Raw genomic sequence first — 23,470 nt, 5'->3', positions numbered from 1 at the left:
AGGTTGAGGGTGGCATAAGAACAGGAATGAGAGTAAGAGCGAGTATAACAGTAAAGAACAGGACTTCATCAGAGTGAAAGTGTTGGAGTGTGTCCTGTCAGCAAAGATCATCTATCCACTCCAAGAGGGAGTCAAGAGTGGAGGATTAGGGGATTGGGAATAGATATTCATGATGGAAAGGAAATTAGAGGTTTTAAGAGGCGGGCTAACAGCTTGTAACCTACATGGAAGAGGTTATGAAATGATGACAGAATAGAATGGGCCTGTGAGGCTGGAAGGAGATATTTTCCTTGGTCCAAGAACCATTTGCCTTGTGTGGGAAGAGATTGATAAGTGGAAACTTCAGTAGGAGAGTAAATAGGAATGACCAATTAGAAGGAGAAAAACTGGCCATGAGGGACGGAAGTTGGAATGCTAGCTGCTTCTTTAGCTACCTTATCAGCATAAGCATTTCCCTGAGCGATGGGATCTGATGCCTTTTGGTGGCCCTTGCAGTGCATGACTCCAGCTTCCTTTGGAAGTAAAGTGGCCTTGAGAAGAGTTTTTATTAAAGAGGCATTAATGATGAAAGACCCTTGAGTAGTGAGGAAAGCTCTTTCAGCCCATATAACAGCATGGATATGTAGGATAATACATGAATATGTAGCATATCCATGTAGGATATGGAAGGCATACTTAGAGTCAGTATAAATATTGACACGTAATTGCTTTGCAAGAATGAGGGCTTGAGTTAAGGCAATGAGTTTGGCTTGCTGAGAGGTAGTGGAGAGGTGCAAAGTGGTAGCCTCAATGATAGATGTGGAAGATGCTATAGCATAGCCTGCCTTTTGCTGGTGAGTAGTGATTAGGCCTGGTGGAATGGCCATCAATAAACCAACCAAGTGTGATCAGGGTGAGGAACATGAAAGAAGGAAATACGGGGAAATGGAGTGAATGTCAGGTGGATCAGAGAGATATGTCATGGGGTTGGGGGCCAGCCTAAAACAGTAAGGTCAAGTTGTTTGGACAGAAAGGCTACAGGGCACAGTCCTGGCTCTTGTGTAAGAAATTTGACCGCAGAGCCCTGTGCTTTGGCTGTGTGTAATGAAAAGGGTTGGGATAAGTTAGGGAAAGCCAGCGTGGGGGCATCTTCTAGGGCTGTTTTTAAAGAACAGAAAGAAGAATGGTGAAGGATTTAGGATCTATGGGGTCAGCTAGATTTGCTTTTGTGAGTTGACATAATGGTTTAGTCAGGATGGTAAAACAAGGTATCCAAAGGCGGAAGTACCTAACCATGCCCAGGAAGGAAAAGAGTTGTTTTGTAGAAGGGCTGGGTGTTTGGGAGATTAGCCAGACATGATCAGCAGGGAGAGCACATGTGTTTTCAGGAATAATTATGCCAAGATAGGTAACAGATGACAAAGAAATCTGGGCTTGACTGAAGTAAGGGGGGAGGTCTGCAAAGCCTTGCAGCACTACAGCCCAGGTAATTTGCTGAGCCTAATGGGTATCAAGGTCAGTCCAAGTGAAAGCAAAGAGAGGTTGGGATGAAAGGTGCAAAGGAATAGAAAAGAAAGCATGTTTGAGATCCAGAACAGAATAATGGGTTATGGAGGGGTTGTGGAGAGAAGTATTGAAGATAGGAGAGTATATGGGTTTGGCACCACGGAGTGCTTAGGCAAGACAATTTGGTTGATAAGGCGCAGACCCTGAACTAACTTGTAAGTCTTGTCCGGTTTTTAGACAGGTAAAATGGGGGAATTGTAAGGAGAGTTTATAGGCTTTAAAAGGCCATGCTGTAACAGGCAAGTAATAACAGGCTTTAATCCTTTTAAAGCTTGCTGTGGGATGGGATATTGGCATTGAGCGGGGCAAGGGTGATTAGGTTTTAATGGGATGATAAGGGGTGCATCATCTGTCACCAAGGAGGAAGTAGCGGTATCCTATACTTGTGGATTAAGGTGGGGAGATACAAGGAGAGGATGAGAAGGAGGCTTTGAACTGGGGCAAAAGGCAGCAATGAGGTGTGACTATAACCCAGGAATACTCAGGGAAGCAGATAATTTAGTTAAAATATCTCCACCTAATAAGGGAGCTGGGCAGGTGGGGATAACTAAAAAGGAGTGCATTAAAGAATGTTGTCCAAGTTGGCACCAGAGTTGGGGAGTTTTAAGAGGTTTAGAAGCCTGGCCGTCAATACCTACAACAGTTATGGAGGCAAGGGAAACAGCCCCTTGAAAAGAAGGTAATATGTAGTTGGTAGCCTCCATATTGATTAAGAAGGGGACGAACTTACCCTCCACTGTAAGAGTTACCCAAAGTGTCCGTGATGGTCCAGGAGGCTTCTGAGGGGATCAGGCAGTGTCAGTCTTCAGCCACTAAGCCAAGAAGATCTGGGGAGTCAGTCAGAGAGCCTTGGGTCAGAGTTCCAGGGGCTCTGGGAGTGGCTGTCCGGGGAGTTAGACAGTCCGATTTCCAGTGGGGTCCCACACAGATGGGACCTGGCTTAGGAGGAATCCAGGGCTGCAGGCATTCCTTTGCCCAGTGGCCAGATTTCTGGCACTTGTAGCAAGCTCCTGGGGGAGGAGGTTCTGGAGGAACTGCTGGCAACTGTGGTTAAGGCGTTTGGAGTTCTTGTGTGCTGGAGATGTGGCTGGGATTTCTCTCACAGTGGAGGAAAGGAATTGTAACTCAGAAATACATTGATACTTGGCTGCCTCTACTCTATTATTGTACACCTTGAAGGCAAGGTTAATTAAGTCCTGTTGTGGGGTTTGAGGGCCAGAATCTAATTTTTGAAGCTTTTTCTAATGTTGGGAGCGAACGGTAAAGCGTCTAAGGGTTGCTGCTAAGCAGGCCATGAACTGGGCTGGGTTTTTGTCTCTACCTTGGGTAGTTTCTTTAGGCTTGTCATAATTAACAGCTTTGTACGCTGCTTTTTTAAGCCCTTCAACTAGGCAGGAAATCATGTAATCTCACCTACCTATACCTGGGGAATCTGCCTGATAGTTCCATTGGGGATCCTCTCTAGGGACTGCTCTAATGTCTTCCTGGAGGTCTGGTTCATGGAGCCGGCAGTTGTCAGTGTGAGATTGGGCTAGAGAAAAAACTCTTTCCCGTTCATCTGGAGAGAAGGTAGAAGTTAGGATGACATTTAAGTCACTCCAGGTAAATTGTAGGACTGAGTTAGATATTGGAATTCCTGTATATATTTAGTGGGGTCTGATGAGAAAGAGCCTAAACACTGGCTGATTTGGGAAAGGTCTGATAGAGAAAAAGGCACATGTACCCCGAATGTACCCTGACTATACCTTCAGCTCCAACCACCTCTCTAAGAGAAAATTGTTGGGCACGTAGGGGAGGGCTAGTCGCAGAATGAAACTGTAAGCCAGACCGGGTGTAAGGAGGGGAGGTGATAGAAGGATTATAGGGTGGGGGAGCAGAGGCTGAGGAAGAATTGGGACCTGGGTTGGCCTGGTGAGGAGAGGCCTGGGGAGAAGGGGAGAGGTCAGATGAGTTCATAGAAAAGAAGGAGTCAAAGAACTCAGAGCTTGGGGTGGAGACTGAAGGAACACAGGAGAGAAAGAAGAAAGATTTGGGATGAGTCACACTGGGAGCAGAGACTAGGGAGGGACCAATGTGTAAAAGAATGCCTGGACGTCAGGCATCTCAGATCATTTGCCCATTTTTCAACAAAAACTATCTAGGTCTCGTAGGATGGAGAAATCAAAAGTGCTGTTTTCTGGCCATTTAGAACCATTGTCGAGTTTGTATTGGGGCCAAGCGGTGTTGAAGAAGAAAATAAGGTGTTTAGGTTTTAGGTCAGGTGTGAGTTGAAGAGGTTTTAAGTTTTTGAGAACACAGACTAAGGGAGAAGAGGGAGGAATGGAGGGTGGAAGGTTGCCCGTAGTGAAGCAGGAAAGTTTAAAGAGAAGTGTAGAGACACAGAAGGGGTGGGAGGTGCTTGCCCCCCAGGAAAGTGGAAAAGGGGTGTAGACACGGAGAGAAGGGGTGGGGTGAGCAGCCCTGGGCTGCAATGTGGATGAGCAGCCTAAGCAGGCATCCCCGCAATTGACTCGCCACCAAGGGAATGTGGGTGAATAACCAAGGCAGGCATCCTCGCGGAGATCAGACACCAATGCAATGTGGGTGAATAATCAGGCAGGCATCCCCACAATGATTAAACACCAAGGGAAGGCTGCCTTCCCGAGTCCATGACCAGCGCTGGAGTTTTGGGTCCACAGATAAAATGTGTCTCCTTTGTCTCTACCAGAAAATGAAAGGAATTGAAATTAAGAGAAGGGAGAGATTGAAGGGTGACACCAAGATTGAAAGGAGAAAGAGGTTGAGGGATAGTGAAAGGTTGGAGAAGAGAGTAAAAAGAGGCCACTTACCGGATTTAAAATTGGTGAGATGTTCCTTGGGCTGGTTGGTCTGAGGACCCAAGGTCACAGGTGGATATCTTCACAGAGTGAGGGTGAGGACAGGGACTGGTCTCCCAAAGGAGTCCTGCTGACACAGGTCTTCAGCACCAAATGTCTCACGTGTCTGTGTGAAGAGACCACCAAACACTTTGTGTGAGCAACAAGACTGTTTATTTTACCTGGGTGCAGTTGGACTGAGTCCAAAAAAGGAGTCAGCAAAGGGTGGTGGGATTATTAGTTCTTACAGGTTTGGGATAGGCATACAAAGTGCCTTCTTAAGGGCATGGGGAGAATATTACAAAGTGCCTTTAAGGGCGGGGGAGAATATATCTTTTCAGTTAGGGTAGGGCAGGGACAAATCACAATGGTGGAATGTCATCAGTTAAGGCTATTTTCACTTCTTTTGTGGATCTTCAGTTGCTTCAGGCCATCTGGATGTATACATGCAGGTCACAGGGGATATGATGGCTTAGCTTGGGCTCTGAGGCCTGACAGCTAGGAGGATTGCTCTCCCATTGTGTAAGATGCTCTCCTCCCCCATTTCTACCCAGATTACCACCCCCAACCCCCCCACCCCCCCCCCCCCCCGCAATACAATCTCCAAGCCTTGGCTCCTTGTCCAGGGCCTTAGAACTGTTGACACAGTACTTTAACAACTGGAACTGGGTCTATGACAACAGATCGGGATGAAAGCAAATTGAGTACATAAAAGAGAGGCACATATTCCTATAGTGGCAAATGGGGGCAATAAGCGAACGTCCTTCTGCTGTGTTCCCAAAATCCATCTACAAAAAGAGAAAGAGAGAGAGGAAGAGACAGAGAGAAAAAGAGGGAGTCAAAGAGAGGAGTGAGAGACAGAGAGACAGAGGCAAAGAGGGAGTCAGAGAGAGAGAGAGAGAGACAGAAAGTCAAAGAGAGAGAGAAAGAGAGAGATATACAAGTAGTTAAAGAAAAAACAGTGTACACTATTCCTTTAAAAGCCAAGGTAAATTTAAAACCTATAATTGATAATTGAAGGTCTTCTCTGGGACCCTATAACACTCCAATACCAACTTGTTGTCAGTGTAAGCAAGGGCGTAGCCTGAAAACACTGAGACCACTGACAACCCGTAGCATTCCTACCAAAAATCCTTTAACCCAGTAACCCACGGATGGCCCATATGCATTCAATCGGTAGCGGCTACTGCTTTGCTAACAGAAGAAAGTAGAAAAATAGCTTTTAGAGGAAACCTCACTGTGAGTACATCTCACCAGTTCAGAATTATCCTAAGTAAAAAAAGCAGAAAGGTAGCTTACTAACTCAAAAAACTTAAAGTATGGGGCCATTCTGTTAGAAAAAGATGACTTAGCATTAACCACTGAAAATTTCCTTAACCCAGCAGATTTCCTAACAGGGGATTTAAATCTTAATTACCATACAAAGGTCTGACCAGACCTAGGAGAAACTCCCTTCAGGACAGGATGATAGATGGTTCCTCCAGGGTGAGACTGAAACACACACACACACACACACACACACACACACACACACACACACACACAATGGGTATTCAGTAATTGATAGGGAAACTCTTGTAGAAGCAGAGTTAGGAAAATTGCCTAATAATTGGTCTGCTCAAACGTGCAAGCTGTTTGAACTCAGCCAAGCCTTAAAATACTTACAGAATCAAAAAAACCTATCTCAATCCTGACTCAAAATGTTACCTCCACCTGCTCAGAAACAAATTTGCATAACAACTGTTGTTTATGGGACTGCCTCTTGATGAGGCAGCTGGGTTGTTAGAAATAGGAACCCAGCCCAGCTCTAGAACTCACTCCTGAGCATAAAGGCAATGTTGGGCACGCTGGTAAAGGGCCACTAGAATCCAGCAGCCATACCCCTTTCTTCGTGGTCAAGAAAGGCAGGAAAACAGGTGTTTTGACAGCTACATCAGTGAGCGTAGCTAATCCGATAAGCAGAGGTCCATGAGTGGTTTTGCACCTGGAAAGGAATAAGCATTAGGACCACAGAGGATGCTCTAGGACTAATGCTCATCGGAAAATGACTAGCGGTGCTGGCATCCCTATGTTCTTTTTTCAGATGGGAAACGTTCCCTACAGGGCAAAAATGTCCCTAAGATGTATTCTAGAGAATTCGGCCCAGTAAGAGTGTATGTACCTTTTTCCCTCTTAGATTTGAAGCAAATTAAAAGACCTAGGTAAATTCTCAGATAACCCTGATGGCTATACTGATGTTTTACAAGGATTAGGACAATCCTTTGATCTGACATGGAGAGATATAATGTTACTGCTAGATCAGACACTAACCCCAAATGAGAGAAGTGCCACCATAACTGCAGCCCCAGAGTTTGGCAATCTCTGGTATCTCAGTCAGGTCAATAATAGGATGACAACAGAAGAAAGCGAACAATTCCCCACAGGCCAGCAGGCAGTTCCCAGTGTAGACCCTCATTGGGACGCAGAATCAGAACATGGAGATTGGTGCTGCAGACATTTGCTAACTTGTGTGCTAGAAGGACTAAGGAAAACTAGAAAGAAACCTATAAATTATTCAATGATGTCCACCATAACACAGGGAAAGGAAGAAAATCCTACTGCCTTTCTGGAGAGACTAAGGGAGGCATTGAGTAATCACACCCTCTGTCACCTGACTCTACTGAAGGCCAACTAATCTTTTTTTTTTTTTTTTTTTTTGAGACGGAGTCTTGCTCTGTCACCCAGGCTGGAGTGCAGTGGCCGGATCTCAGCCCACTGCAAGCTCCTCCTCTCGGGTTCACGCCATTCTCCTGCCTCAGCCTCCCCAGTAGCTGGGACTACAGGCACCCGCCACTTCGCCCGGCTAGTTTTTTGTATTTTTTAGTAGAGACGGGGTTTCACCGTGTTAGCCAGGATGGTCTCGATCTCCTGACCTCATGATCCGCCTGTCTCGGCCTCCCAAAGTGCTGGGATTACAGGCTTGAGCCACCGCGCCCGGCCAGGCCAACTAATCTTAAAGGATAAGTTTATCACTCAGTCAGTTGCAGACTTTAGAAAAAACTTCAAAAGTCTGCCTTAGGCCTGGAGCAAAACTTAAAAACCCTATTGAACTTGGCAACCTCTGTTTTTTATAACAGAGATCAGAAGGAGCAGGTGGAACGAGACAAACGGGAAAAAAAAAATAAAGCCACCGCTTTAGTCAGGGCCCTCAGGCAAGCTGACTTTGGAGGCTCTGAAAAAGGGAAAGGCTGGGCAAATTGAATGCCTAATAGGGCTTGCTTCCCGAGTGGTCTACAAGGACACTTTTAAAAACATTGTCCAAATGGAAATAAGCCACCCCTCATCCATGCCCCTTATGTCAAGGGACTCACTGGAAGACCCACTGCCCCAGGGGATCAAGGTCCTCTGAGTCAGAATCCACTAACTAGCTGATCCAGCAGCAGGACCAAGGGTGCCCAGGACAAATGCCAGCCCATGCAATCACCCTCACGGAGCGCCGGGTATGCTTGACCATTGAGGGCCAAGGGGTTAACTGTCTCTTGGATACTGGTGCAGCCTTCTCAGTCTTACTCTCCTGTCCCAGACAACTGTCCTCTAGATCTGTCACTGTCTGAGGGGTCCTAGGACAGGCAGTCACTAAATACCTCTCCAAGACACTAAGTCATGACTGGGGAACTTTACTCTTTTCTTATGCCTTTCTAATTTTGCCTGAAAGCCCCACTCCTTTGTTAGGGGAGACATCCTAGCAAAAGCAGCAGCCATTATACACTAGAATTAGAAGGAAAAAGGGTAAATATATATACAGAGTCTAAGTATACTTACCTAGTCCTCCATGCCCATGCAGAAATGTGGAGAGAAAGGGAATTCCTAACTTCTGAGTGAACGCCTATCAAACATCAGGAAGCCATTAGGAGATTATTATTGGCTGTACAGAAACCTAAAGAGGTGGCAGTTTTACACTGCCGGGGTCATCAGAAAGGAAAGGAAAGGGAAATAAAAGAGAACTGCCAAGCTGATATTGAAGCCAAAAGAGCCACAAGGCAGGATCCTCCATTAGAAATGCTTATAGAAGGACCCCTAGTGTGGGGTAACCCCCTCCGGGAAACCAAGCCCCAGTACTCAGAAGAAGAAATAGAATGGGGAACCCCACAAGAACATAGTTTCCTCCCCTCAGGATGGCTAGCCACTGAAGAAGGAAAAATACTTTTGCCTGCAGCTAACCAAGGGAAATTGCTTAAAACGCTTCACCAGACCTTTCACTTAGGCATTGATAGCACCCATCAGATGGCCAAATCATTATTTACTGTACCAGGCCTTTTCAAAACTATCAAGCAGATAGTCAGGGCCTATGAAGTGTGCCAAAGAAATAATCCCCTGCTTTTATTGCCAAGCTCCTTCAGGAGAACAAAGAACAGGCCATTACCTAGGAGAAGATTGACAACTAGATTTTACCCACATGCCCAAATCTCAGGGATTTCAGTATCTACTAGTCTGGGTAGACATTTTCACTGGTTGGTTGGAGGCTTTTCCTTGTAGAACAGAAAAGGCCCAAGAGATAATAAAGGCACTAATTCATGAAATAATTCCCAGATTCAGACTTCCCCAAGGCTTACAGAGTGACAATGGCCCCGCTTTCAAGGCTGCAGTAACCCAGGGAGTATCCTAGGCATTAGGCATACAACATCACTTACACTGCACCTGGAGGCCACGATCCTGAGGAAAAGTCGAGAAAATGAATGAAACACTCAAATGATATCTAAAAAAGCTAATCCAAGAAACCCACCTTGCATGGCCTGCTCTGTTGCCTATAGCCTTACTAAGAATCTGAAACTCTCCTCAGAAAGCAGGACTTAGCCCATACGAGATGCTGTAGGGACAGCCCTTCCTAACCAATGACCTTGTGCTTGACCGAGAGATGGCCAACTTATTTGCAGACATCACCTCCTTAGCCAAATATCAACAAGCTCTTAAAACATTACAGGGAACCTGTCCCCAAGAGGAGGGAAAGGAATTATTCCACCCTGGTTACATGGTATTAGTCAAGTCCCTTCCCTCTAATTCCCCATCCCTAGACACATCCTGGGATAACCCTACAAAGTCATTTTATCTACCCCAACCATGGTTAAAATGTCTGGAGTGGAGTCTTGGATACATCACACTCGAGTCAAACACTGGATACTGCCAAAGGAATCCAAAAATCCAGGAGACAACACTAGCTATTCCTGTGAACCTCTAGAGGATCTGCACCTGCTCTTCAAGCAACGACCGTGAGGAAAGTAACTAGAATCGTAGATTCCCATGGCCCTCCCTTGTCATATTTTTCTTTTTACTGTTCTCTTACCCCCTTTCACACTCTCTGCACCTCCTCTATGCCGCTGTACTACCAGTACCTCCCCTTACCAAGAACTTCTATGGAGAATGCGGCTTCCCTGAAATATTGATGCCCCATTGTATAGGAGTTTTTCTAAAGGAAACCCTACTTTCACCACCCACACCCATATGCCCTTGTACTTCAGGCCATACATTTCAATCCCTGTATCTTTAACCTCCTTGTTAAGTTTGTCTCTTCCAGAATTGAAGCTGTAAAACTACAAATGGTTCTTCAAATGGAGCCTCAGATGCAGTCCATGACTAAGATCTACTGCGGACCCCTGGACCAGCCTGCTAGCCCATGCTCCGACGTTGATGACATCGAAGGCACCCCTCCTGAGGAACTCTCAACTGCATGACTGCTACTATGCCCCAATTCAGCAGGAAGTAGTTAGAGCAGTCGTCAGCCAACCTCCCCAACAGCACTTGGGTTTTCCTGTTGAGAGGGGGGACTGAAAGACAGGACTAGCTGGACTTCCTAGACCAACTAAGAATTCCTAAGTCTAGCTGGAGAAGATAATTGCACCCACCTTTAAACACAGGGCTTGTAACTCTGCTTACACCCAACCAGTCAGGTAGTAAAGAGGGCTCCTAAAATACAAATTAGACTAAAAGCAGGAGGTAAAGAAATAGTCAAATGATCTATCATCTGAGAGCACAGGGGGAGGGACAATGATTAGGATATAAACCCCAAGCATTCAAGCTGGGAGTGGGCAACCCTCTTTGGGTCCCCTCCCTTTGTATGGGAGCTCTGTTTTCACTCTAATATGTCTTGCAACTGCAAAATAAAAAGATAAATAAAAAATGTGCACCAAAAATATGTAAAATATTTTGTATCAATAAAAAACAAAATAAAATAAAAACTTTTGAAAAGCAAGATTATGGCTAGATAAGAGGGAAAAGTACTAGTATTTGATACCAAGGATCCCCTGCCCCCGGGCCACAGGCTGGTACTGGTATGTGGCCTGTTAGGAACCAGACCACACAGCAGGAGGTGAGCAGCAGACGAGAGAGCAGCACCCTGTCAGATCAGCGGGGTCATGAGATTCTTATAGGAGTGCGAACCCTATAGTGAACTGTGCATGCAAGGGATCTAGGTTGCATGCTGCTTGTAAGAATCTAACTGATGATCCAAGGTGGAACAGTTTCATCCTGAAACCATTCCCCCTCCCCCACCCATGTTTGTCTTCCACCAAACTAGTCCCTGATGCCAACAAGGTTGGAGACCACTGTTCTATACCACTGTAGGAAGACTATAGTTAACAATAACGCACTATATGGTTTCAAGTAGCTAAAAGGAGGATATTGAATGTTCCCAACACAAAGAAATGACAAATGTTTGAGATTATGGATATGCTAATATCCCTGATCTGATCACTATACATTATAGGTATCAAAACTTCACTATGTGGCCGGGCACAGTGGCTCACACCTATAATTCCAGCACTTTGGGAGGCTAAGGCAGGCGGATCTCTTGAGGTCAGGAGTTCAAGGCCAGCCTGGGCAACGTTGTGGAAATCTCTACTGAAAATACAAAAGTTAGCCATGTGTGGTGGTATGTGCCTGTAGTCCCAGCCACTTGGGAGAATGAGGCAGGAGAATCACTTGAACCTGGGAGGCAGAGGTTGCAGTGAGCTGAGATTGTGCCACTGCACTCCAGCCTGGGTGACAGAGGGAGACTCTGTCTCAAAAAAAAAAGAAAGAAACAGTCTCCAACTCCATCCAGGTTGCTACTAATGCCATTATTTTGTTCCTTTTTATGCCTAAGTAGTATTCCATGGTATATATATACCACATTTTCTTTATCCACTCATTGCTTGATGGGCATTTAGATTGGTTCCATATTTTTGCAATTGTGAATTGTGCCACTATAAACATACATGTGCAGATGTCTTTTTCATATAATGACTTATTTTCCTTTGGGTAGATACCCAGGAGTGGGATTGCTGGATCAAATGGTAGATCTAGATCTACTTTTCATTCTTTTTTTTTTTTTTTTTTTTTTTGAGATGGAGTCTTGCTCTGTCGCCCAGGCTGGAGTGTAGTGGCCGGATCTCAGCTCACTGCAAGCTCCGCCTCCCGGGTTCATGCCATTCTCCTGCCTCAGCCTCCCGAGTAGCTGGGACTACAGGCGCCTGCCACCTCGCCTGGCTAGTTTTTTGTATTTTTTAGTAAAGACGGGGTTTCACCATGTTAGCCAGGATGGTCTCGATCTCCTGACCTCGTGATCCACCTGTCTCGGCCTCCCAAAGTGCTGGGATTACAGGCTTGAGCCACCGTGCCCGGCCTACTTTTCATTCTTTAAGGAATCTCCATACTGATTTCCATAGTGGTTGTACTAGTTTACATTCCTACCAGCCATATAAAAGTGTTCCCTTTTCACCACATCTATGCCAACATCTATTTGTTTTTTTAAATTATGACCATTCTTGCAAAAGTAAAATGGTATCTCCTTGTGGTTTAGATTTACATTTCCCTAATAATTAGTGATGTTGAGCATTTTTTCATATGTTTGTTGGCCATTTGTGTATCTTCTTATGAATTGTCTATTCATGTCCTTTACCCACTTTTTAATGAAATTATGTGATTGTTTTCCTTGCTGATTTACAGAACAAACACAAAACAAGTGTTTTTTCTTGCTAATTTGTTTGAGTTCCTTGTAGATTCTGGATATTAGTCCATTGTCAGAAGAACAGTTTGCAAATATTTTCTCCCACTTTGTGGGTTGTCTGTTTGCTCTGCTGATTATTTCTTTTGCCTTGCGGAAGCTTTTTAGTTTAATTAGGTCCCATCTATTTATCTTCATTTTTATTGCATTCGCTTTTGGGTTCTTGGTCATGAACTCTTTGCCTAAACCAATGTCTAGAAGAGTTTTTCCATTGTTATTTTCTAGAATTGTTATGTTTTCAGGTCTTAGAGTTAAGACTTTGACCCATTTTGAGTTGATTTTTGTATAAAGTGAGAGATTAGGATCCAGCTTCATTTTTCTACATGTGGCTGGCCAATTATCCCTGCACCATTTGTGGAATGGGGTGTCCTTTCCCCCACTTTGTTTTTGTTTGCTTTGTCAGAGATCAGTTGGCTGTAAATATTTGGCTTTGTTTCTGGGTTCTCTATTCTGTTCCACTGGGACAGAACACACACCTATTTTAATACAGTGCCATGCTTTTTTGGTAACTATAGTTGGGCGCTTGTCTCCCTTTTCATTTTTGCAAAACCACCACAGCTATCATTGCTTGTCCTCGGTGGCAGCTTTCTCTCCAGAGGTGGATTCCACATCTACAGACTATATAAAGACAAACAACATAGATTAAAAGCACAATCATTGAAATCACAGAGCCTCCCAGTGTCTTGATCCATTTAAGCAGGTTAATAGCTGCTAATCCATCTGCAGCTCCTTCAAGCAGTTCAGTTCCTGGTGTTAGTGTCAGATGTGCCTGAGAGGCTTGAAATATTTGCTCCTTTGGTTTTGTAATATCCAAAGATAAATTTCTAGTATGATCTTTTAAATGTTTCTTAACTTCTTCCCACTCATGCTCTGTTTCATTATACAGATGAGGAGTAAAGCAAAAATCAGAGGTATTCCAATCACATTGTAACTGCATTTTATATTCTAAACTAACTACACTGTCTCCTAGCCACATTAAAGTTTGTTGGAGATCATTAATTTGATCAGCTAGTTTCTGATCTATATTACTTTGGTAATTCCACAGCAGAGTAAAATTTTTCTGCCAATTATTTACATAGCAATCAATCCCATAATAATGAAAATTAAAGTAGCAATGAAATGCTGAGAGCACCTCAAAATCTTTTGAAGAATTTCAGTAATAATATGCACAGAAGGAGAGGCTTCCCAGGGATGGGAAAACTTCACAGGTATCCCTACTCCTTCTCGGGCTCTTACCACTAAAATAGAATGATCAGTGTTATACATGGAAGAATTCACACAAGAAAACAATCTACATTATTGACAAGTCACATGATGATTAAGGAGATCAAGTTTTAAATCCCCCACTACAAACAGGAAAGGTGGATGGACACAACTCTGTATCCAGACTGAATCACTGTGAGCCAATTCTAACATGTAATTAGGACTATATTGGGTTGGTTTAGTATATTTCCCTTTCCAAATCTTTATCTTTTTTTAGTGCCGTTAATATTTTCTGTAACTCCTCATGTTCTGCTCCTACAGCAGGCCATATCATTTGGGGCTGAGGGACCACTATACCACCATATGCCCAAATAATAGGATCTCTTGCTATACTTCTTATAGTGTCCACCATCTGATTATTTTGTTTAGATGCAGGGTGACCATTACTTACAGATTGAGAGGTGAGCCCCATAAATGCCCCTTTAGGGGACCAATCAATAATGACGCCATATGAATCATTATGCAACACCTTTGCTTTCCATGTGATACAGTCTTCCAAAGCAAATGCCTTCATTTTTTCTGACCATGTCCAATCCACTTTACAGATAGGTTTTTGAGGGTGGTAACTTCAGTTACAGAAGCATAATCATTGTGATAAATACTAAGACCAGAAAGCATATGCAATTGTGCTATGGAGATGTTACATTCAGGCATTATTGCCAGCAAAGATTGATGACTAGGAGGTGAACACCCATTGGCTTTTCCCAAGCAAATAGGTAAATGCTCAAATCCCAATGAGATATTCATAATTGTTCCTTCCTCTTGGGGGTGAGATGGGCCTCTATCAACAGTAGAACCAGGCGTCCAAAAACTATCATTAGTGTATACCTCCACTGGGGGGGTCTAACCACGTTACTGGCCATAGAAGTAGTGGAAAGGAATATATGCACAATAAGTATAATTTTTTTTTGTTTCAGCTGTTACTGGGGGAATACTTGCAGCAATGGTGAGCACAGCCATCAAAGCCACCATTAAATTACTAGTTGTCTTTGGTTTGTTTTGTGCCATCAAGTTGCCCTCTGCCATCTGTGCCAGTTTTTTTATTTGCACCCATGTTGGAGGATCTGCTTGACGAGTATACTTGGTCATCTCCTTTGTCTCTGAGATGTTCATTTGTGCCATCACTCATATCAGGAGCTCTGGCTCTTCCCAGAGTCCTCTCTTCCTGGTGTGGCTCATGGTAGATCTTCAGATGTTTGGTGGGCACCCACACAGGTGCCTGATTGTTATCTGGAGAGACACAAGCAAATCCTCTTCCCCATATAATTATCTGCCCTTTGATTAAGTTTAGTTAAAGGGCCAGGGAGGTTAGTATGTGCTCTCATATGAGTGTTATAGAAAGGGGAATGCCTTTGTTGTACTGCTTGCTGTAAAGAATGAAATAAAACCTTAAGTTGGTCATTAGTCACATTTTGAATTAAGGCACATTCAATATTTTGTGTGGCTTGCACTACATAGGCTGAATCAGAAACAATGTTTACTGGCTGTTTAAAAGTTTTTAACACTGTTATCACAGTCATAAGTTCAGCCCTTTGAGCAGAAGCAAAGTCAGTTTGAAAAACTTGTTGTTGAGGTCCCACAAATGAGGCCTTTCCATTACTAGATCCATCAGTAAAAACAGTGATGGCCCCTTCAATAGGGGTTTTTTGAGTAATGGAAGGCAATATCCATGATGTTAATTTAAGAAATTGGAATATTTTGGATTTAGGATAATGATTATCAAGACCACCAATAAAATCTGCCACATTAATTTGCCATTCCTGGGAATTAATACAAGCCTGCTGAATTTGTTGTTTGTTTAATGGAACTATAATTTGATTTGGATTATATCCCATTAACTTTGTTGTGCACAGCCTTGCTTGTCCTACTAGTACAGCGATTTGATTTAAGTACAGAGTGAGTATTTTCGTTGTATTGTGAGGTAGAAAAAGCCACTCAACCAAATCATCTTGTTGAACAATAACACCTGTTGGTGAATGTTTAGTAGGAAAAACTAAAAACAGTTATGGCTGCATAGGGTTAATTCGAGTCACTTGTGCCTGTTGAATTTTTTCTTCAACTAATTGAAGTGCCTCTAACGCCTCTTTGGACAGGGAGTGTTTACTGTTAAGATCAGAATCAACTCATAAGGTAGAAAAGAGGTGAGACATAGCATAAGTAGGAATGCCTAAAGTGGGATGAATCCAATTAATGTCTCTTAATAATTTTTGAAAATCATTTAGAGTTTTTAAATTATCTCTTCTAATTTGAACTTTTTGAGGCTTAATAGTACTTTGTTCTACTTTCATTCCTAAATATTGAAAGAGAGTAGAAGTTTGGATTTTATCAGGGGCTATGATTAACCCTGTTGCAGTCACAGCCTTTTCTAACTGTTTGTAGCATAGCATTAACTCCTTTCTAGTTTCAGCTGCACATAAAATATTATCCATGTAATGTATGATATAACATTCTTTAAATTGTTCTCTAACTAGCTTAATAGCTTTTCCAACATAAGTTTGACAAATAGTTGGGCTATTTAACATGTCTTGTGGTAGTACTTTCCAATGGTATCTGTCCGCTTGTTCTTTGTTCTTTATAGCAGGAACAGTAAAAGCAAATTTTTCATAATCTTTGGCAGCTAAAGGAATGGTAAAGAAGCAATCTTTTAAATCTATCACTATCAGAGGTCAGTATTTGGGGATCATTGTTGGAGAAGGCAGCCCTGGTTGCAATGTGCCCATGGGTTGAATTACAGCATTAACAGCCCTCAAATCTGTTAACATTCTCCGTTTCCTTGATTTTTTCTTAATAACAAACACAGGAGAATTCCAAGGGGAGAAAGTAGGCTCTATATGTCCCTTTTGTACCTGTTCCTGTATCAATTCTTTTAAAACCTCCAGTTTTCCCTGTTTCAGTGGCCATTGCTCCACCCAAACTCGTTTGTCAGTTAACCAAACAAGAGGAATGGGAGCCAAAGGCTCAGCAATGGCCACTCTGAAAAATGATACCCTAGTCCAGTTCTATCTGTTTGCCCTTTTAGTTCTAAATGTTCTGGTTGGCCATTTTCATTTTTTCCCAGTCCTTTCCCTGGGAGATATCCCATTTTTATCATCATTTGTTTACTCTTATTATTATACTGATCCATAGGAATACATATTTCAGCACCCCATTGTTGTAATAAGTCTCTACCCCATAGATTGACAGGAATAGGTGTAATAATAGGTTGAATTATCCCTTCTTGGCCATCCAGCCCCTGGCATGGCAAAATTAAAGAACTTCAAAAATTTTCTGAGGTAGCCCCTACTCCAACAATACCAGTGGATGCCTTTTGTTTTGGCCAATGCTGGGGCCATTGATTTAAACCAATAATAGAAACATCAGCTCCAGTATTTACTAGCCCCTCAAAATCTTTTCCTTGAATGGTTACTGTACAAATAGGTCTTTTGTCTGACACTTGATTATCCCAATATATAGCTTTTCCTGCTAGGTTACTACTACCAAAACCTCCTGTTCCTTTTACTGTACTACTTCCTAGCTTTGTATAAGGTAACAGTAAAAATTGAGCAATTCTTTCTCCTGGGGAAGCAGACCATGGAATTGAGGAACTAATAACTAATTGAATCTCTCCAGTATAATCAGAATCAATTCTTCTTGTATGTACAGTGACACTTCTTAAATTTAAACTAGACCTTCCAAGCAATAGACCAACTGTTCCTGAGGGTAAAGGGCCCCTAACTCCCCTGGGGACCTTCTTTGGTGGCTCCCCAGGAAGTAAGAAAATGGGAACTGTTCTACAAAGATCTACGCAGCACTGCCTGCTGTGGTGGGATACAATTGTTGTACTTTTGTAAGGGCACTGGCTGTGCTGGATATGCCTTGGTTTGTTGAGGGGCCCAAGGTGGGTCCCTCTTCCCATTTCCTGAAAGAGGTTGCCCATCTTTGCTAAATTTAGAATGACATTGATTTGCCCAGTGATTGCCTTTCTTACACCAGGGCATACACCAGGACTATTCTATTGATTGATGGTAACAGTTTTTGCCTTTTGATTTCCTTTTCTACATTCCTTTTTTGTGTGTCCAAATTGCCCACAATTAAAACAAGAGCCTGAGAAATGGGGCATATTTTTTCCCACCTTTAATCCAGCCATAGTTTGAGCTAAAAGAGTAGTAGCCTTATGTAAATTACCCCAGTGCCATCACAAGCCTTAATATATTCAGTCAAATGAGGCTTCCCTCGCATAGGTCTAATAGCAGCTTCACTCTATAATAACTCTGCGTTAGCATTATCATATGCAAGAAGTTGTATTACCATGTCTTGAGCTGTTTTATCAGTTACAGCTTTACGCATAGCCTCTTGGAGCTGAGCAATAAAGTCAGTATATGGTTCTTTAGGTCCTTGTTGGACAGAACTGAAAGAAGGACATATTTCTCCTGTAACATTTATTTTTTCCCATGCCTGTAAACACACGGTGCATAACTGAACAATAGCAACATCCTCCATTACTGCTTAAGTGTCTAATCAGCCCCAGTTAGGGCCCAACCCCATTAACCGTTCAAAGGAAACAGGCACAGGTGGCTGTGTTTGTGTGTTTTCTCTTGCCTGAGTTTGAGCTTCATCAACCCACCAGGTTTTAAACTGCAAGTGCTGAGATGGAGGGAGAAGAGACTTTGTTAAAGTACCCAGTCATATGGTATTAATCTATTATCAAGAGTCACATTTTTTAGTAAAGTTTGTACAAAAGGAGAATTTGGCCCATATTGACTAATGGCTTGCTTTAATTCCTTTAATGACTTAAAAGGAAAGTTGGGCCCAATTAGCTATATTCTGTCCTCCTTGCTGGATTATAGTAATGGGAAATTGCCATGCTTCTAGGTCTCTTTCAGCTCTAACCTTCTAAATATAATTTTGTATAGCATCACCACTTCCTCCAGGTTTTAATGTTGCAGCTACCAGAGTAGTAAGTTTTGCAGCTAATTCATCTTCTCGCCCATTAGAGGGAGAGGAAGAAGATGGCCATTCACTTAATTCAGCAGGTGGAACCAACGGGTTACTAAAATATATCTGTTTTAGTTTCCCTTTCTTTTCTTTAATTTCCTCTGGTCACTGTTCCTCACATTCAGAATCTGAAGTTAATTTTTTACACTTGTCTGCCTCTTCCTCATCTGAATCTGCCTCGTCATCTGTTTGAAATGGCTCAAGACCTGCCTTTATCAACAACAACACTGACCAAACAGAAACTGGAATTTTGGCTCCTTCTTTATGCACCTATTTTAGACCTCTGCCAATTCTTTCCTATTCATCTAACTCCATTGTCCCTTGTTCTGAGAACCATGGGCAAAACTGCTACACTGTATTAAAGAGTGTTAATAAATTCTGAGTACTAACTTTCACACCCCCTCTCAGTAATAAATGCCTTAGAAAGTTTAAATAAGCAGAATGTTTACTTTCTTTTTGTCCCATTGTTACCCTTGTTCTTCAGAGTGCCCAGCCTACCCACCAAGCTTCTTTCAGTCATCCTTGGGTGTCCTTTGTTGATGTGTCCTCCACTTCCACACACTCTAGCATTCCTTTACCGGGGTCTTCGTAGCCCCATGTTGGGTGCCAGAAATGTTGGGGTGATCAGGCCCAACACCAGGCTGTGGGGACTACAAAGTCCAGCGGGGTCAAAGGAATGAGAAAAAACAAGTTAAAAGTGCATAAAGTGGGTCCAGAAGGCCAATGCTAGATTGGAGGCTGTCAAGGCCCCAAGCTCTGGGAGCCCACACTATTTATTGGTGACCAAGAAAAGAAGCAGGTGGTGAGGACGTGCAGATGTGGGAGTAAACAGGTGAGGGCATGAGGACATGGGGGTAGAAAGGTAGTGGTGCATTAAGCATAGCTGTGATGGTTTAGCATTTTCTTTGACGCATATAGAATATGCTCTGCTGCTAGAGATAATGGAGGACATGTTTACGAGTAAGAAGCAAGGAACCAACAAGTCTGTGCACATTCCAGAGGCTACAAGGGGGTTTATGCCCTGAGCCCCAGATTCCATACAAGCTACAAGGGGTTTTATGCCCTGGGCTTAGAGTTTGGCATGTCAGGGCAGCCTTCCACTCTTTGGCATAGAGCTTGCTGTTCCAAAGGCCACGAGGGGTTTTAGACCCCGGACCCCGGACATCTTCCAAGACTCTTTCACGTTATGACAGACAAGTTAGTCCTGCTTCACTCTGGTAATGTGATGCTTCCAGATATCTTCTTTTCATTTAGTCTTGCTTTGGCTATGCAGGCTCATTTTTGGTTCCACATGAATTTTAATATTTGTTTTAGTTCTGTGAAGAATGATGATGGTATTTTGATGGGAATTGCATTGAATTTGTAGATTGCTTTTGGTAGTATGCTCATTTTCATAATATTGTTTCCACCCATTTGTGAGCATAGGATATGTTTCCATTTGTTTGTGTCATCTATGATTTCTTTCAGGAGTTTTTTTGTAGTTTTCATTGTAGAGATCTTCCACCTCCTTGGTTAGGTATATTCCTAAGTATTTAATTTTGTTGCAGCTGCTGTAAAAGGAGTTGAGTTCTTTATTTGATTATTAGTTTGGTTGTTGGTGTTGTCTAGCAGTACTGCTGATTTGTATACATTGATTTTGTATCCTGAAACTTTACTGAATTCGTTTATCACATCTAGGAGCTTTATGGATGGGTCTTTAGGGTTTTCTAGGTATACAATTATGTCATCATATCATGTCATTATATCAGTGAATAGTGACAATTTGACTTTCTATTTTGCAATTTGGATGTCTTTTATTTCTTTCTCTAGTCTGATTACTCTGGCTAGGACTTCCAGTACAATATTGAATAGCATTGGTGAAAGTAGGCATCCTTTTCTTGTTCCAGTTCTCACAGGGAATGCTTTCCACTTTTCCCCATTCGCTGTAACATCAGCTGTGGGTTTTTCATAGATGGCTTTTATTGCCTTGAGTCATGTCCCTTCTATGCTGACTTTGCTGATGGTTTTCAACATAAAGTGATGCTGGATTTTGTCAAATGCTTTTTCTGCATCCATTGAGATGATTACATAATTTTTGTTCTTAATTCTCTTATGTGATGTATTATATTTATTGACTTGTGTATGTTAAACCATCCCTGCATTTCTGGCATGAAACCCACTTGATCATGGTGTATTACCTTTTTGATATGTTGTTGGATTCAGTTAGCTAGCATTTTATTGAGGATTTTCACATCTATGTTCATCAGGGATATTGGTCTGTAGTTTTCTTTTTTTGTTATGTCCTTTTCTTGTTTTGGTATTAGGGTGATACTGACTTTGTAGAATGATTTAGGGAGGACTCCATCTTTCTCTATCTTATGGAATAGTTTCAGTAAGATTGGTACCAATTCTTCTTTGAATGCCTGATAGAATGCAGTTGTGAATCCATCTGATCCTGGGCTTTGTTTTGTTGGCAAATTTTTAATTACCATTTCAATCTCACTACTTGTTATTGGTCTGTTCAGAGTTTCTATTTATTCCCAGTTTAACCTAGGAGTGTTGTATATTCCCAGGAATTTATCCATCTCTTCTAGATTTTCTAGTTTGTGTGCATAAAGGTGTTCATAGTAGCCTTGAATGATCTTTTGTGTTTCTATGGTATCAGTTGTAATATCTTCTGTTTCGTTTCTAATTGAGTATGTGGATCTTCTCTCTGTTCTTGGTTAATCTCACTAATGGTCTATCAATTTTGTTTATCTTTTCAAAGAACCATCTTTTTGTTTCATTTATCTTTTGTACCTTTTTTGTTTGTTTGTTTCAATTTCATTTAGTTCTGCTCTGACTTTTGCTATTTCTTATCTTCTGCTGGGTTTGGGTTTGGTTTGTTCTTGTTTCTCTAGTTCCTTGAAGTGTGATCTTAGGTTGTCTATTTGTGTTCTTTCACATTTTTGATGTAGGCATTTAATGCTATGAACTTTCCTCTTAGCATCGCTTTTGCTGTATCCAAGAGGTTTTAACATGTTCTGTCACTATTATCATTCAGTTCAAAGAATTTTTTAATTTCCATTTTTATTTCATTGTTGATCCAAAGATCATTCAGGAGCAGATTATTTAATTTCCACATATTTGTATAGTTTTGGGGGTTCCTTTTAGAGCTAATTTCCAATTTTATTCCACTGTAGCCTGAGAGAGTATTTGATATAATTTTGATTTTCTTAAATTTATTGAGATTTGTTTTGTGGCCGATCAAATGGTCTATCTTGGAGAATGTTCCATGTGCTGATGAAAAAAAAATGTATATTCTGAATTGTTAGGTAGAATGGTCTGTAAATACCAGTTAAGTACATTTATTCTAGGGTATAGTTTAAGTTCATTTCACTCCAGCATGGGTGAAAAGAGCAAAAATCCATCTCAAAAAAAAAGGACTCACTATTAAGATGGTCAATATCTCAAGCTCAGGCTTGGTCAGACCTATATCATGCTATCACAAGTACATGTTAAAGGGCTATGCAGATGAGGGATGCATTGAATTTTGACCATAGGAGGCCTCATTAACCAAATTATATTAAATTATTATGTTAAATTAGTAGGCCCCATTAACCAAATTATATTTAAATATTATATTAAAAATCCAGAGACATTTTTCTTTTTAAAAAGCTACACATCTAGTGTATGTGTTATGTGAACATAAAGATTATTCTGTTTAGCACAAGGTCGTACTTCTGTGTGCAGGTGTAGATGTTCCTAGGGTCAATTATTCAAGCGACCTTAGCTACATAGGAGAAATAGATTTTCTCTCTCTCTGGGCTTTTTGGAAGAATTCACATATACTTCTGTGGATACCCAAAAACTGAAGAAGAATATGGTTTTATCTTGTCACCTAGCTTATCTAGTTCACTGTCACTATACTTTTATTTTCCTGCGTTTATCTCCTATTTAGTAGAGACTTCCAGCCTTTCCAGCCTGGCCTCAGCTTGGCTACTGGGCATTAATCCCTGAGCCACTCATTTTTGTTTTTTCCTTCTTCTTTTTTTTTTTTTTTTTTTTTTCAGGGACAAGGTCTTGAACTCTCACTTATGCTTGAGCACAGTGGCACATTCATAGCTCACTGTAGCCTTGAACTCCTGGACTCAAGCGATCCTCCCACCTCAGCCTCCTGTAACTAGGACTACAGGTGCGAGCGACCATGCATGGCTAATCCCAGAGCCATTTGTCTCAGGGTGTTAGAGAGGGGTCTACTTGCTGCTCCTAGACCAGCTTCTCCCACCTCCAACAACTTCGGAGGGGTTGTTTTTAATTAGATTTAGGAAGGTAATCTCACTACTCTCCATGAGATTTTCACAAGGAGAGGGAGGAGTTCCAAGAATCCTTTTTTCCTCTGACCCATCCATCCTCAGTTCTGTACTCAATGGGTGGTGGGGATGAGGGAAAAGGACTGATGTTATAGCTCAAAGTTGTTGACTGCTTAGAAGCCTAGAAATGTGTTAGTAATGAGTCTGGAGTAGGCCTGAGTACATGGAGTGTATGTGCACAGGTGTGTGGGGGTGTGTAAGGAGGTAGGGGTGGGAGGAGCATGGAACATAGTTCTGGGCAGTTGCATAAGTAGAAGGAAACCCTAGTTCTACCTTTTGATGATTTAGCATTTATTGAATGACACATACGTAGGGCAAAGTTTGAGAGAGTTTACACTCTCACGCGATGGCTGGATGAACTCTCAATCTTTGCCCTACATATGGTGGCTTAGTTTTTCCAAGAGCAAATCTACAGTCTCTACTCTGTCCATGGGAATTAGATTGTCCTCTGATCAGTCGCAAAATAAACTCGTTATCACTTTGTA

The 23,470-nt window shown here is 42.1% G+C and overlaps 1 long non-coding RNA gene across 1 annotated transcript in view; it reads right to left on the bottom strand.

The window, feature by feature from the left end:
- LOC139356612 (uncharacterized) overlaps nt 1–15,280 on the bottom strand; it is a 38,918-nt gene extending 23,638 nt beyond the window's left edge. The window contains exons 1-2 of the long non-coding RNA XR_011608706.1: nt 14,762–15,280; nt 14,509–14,513 (exon numbers count right to left, since the gene is read on the bottom strand). This is a non-coding gene — a long non-coding RNA (uncharacterized lncRNA). The remainder of the gene's footprint in view (nt 1–14,508; nt 14,514–14,761) is intronic.
- Nucleotides 15,281–23,470: the final 8,190 nt, after the last annotated feature.

The sequence above is a fragment of the Macaca nemestrina genome, chromosome 1 (assembly GCF_043159975.1).
Source record: "Macaca nemestrina isolate mMacNem1 chromosome 1, mMacNem.hap1, whole genome shotgun sequence".
Taxonomy (NCBI): Eukaryota; Metazoa; Chordata; class Mammalia; order Primates; family Cercopithecidae; genus Macaca; species Macaca nemestrina.
The sequence above is the reverse complement of the archived record's forward strand: the minus strand, read 5'-3'. Positions and strand labels throughout refer to the sequence as shown.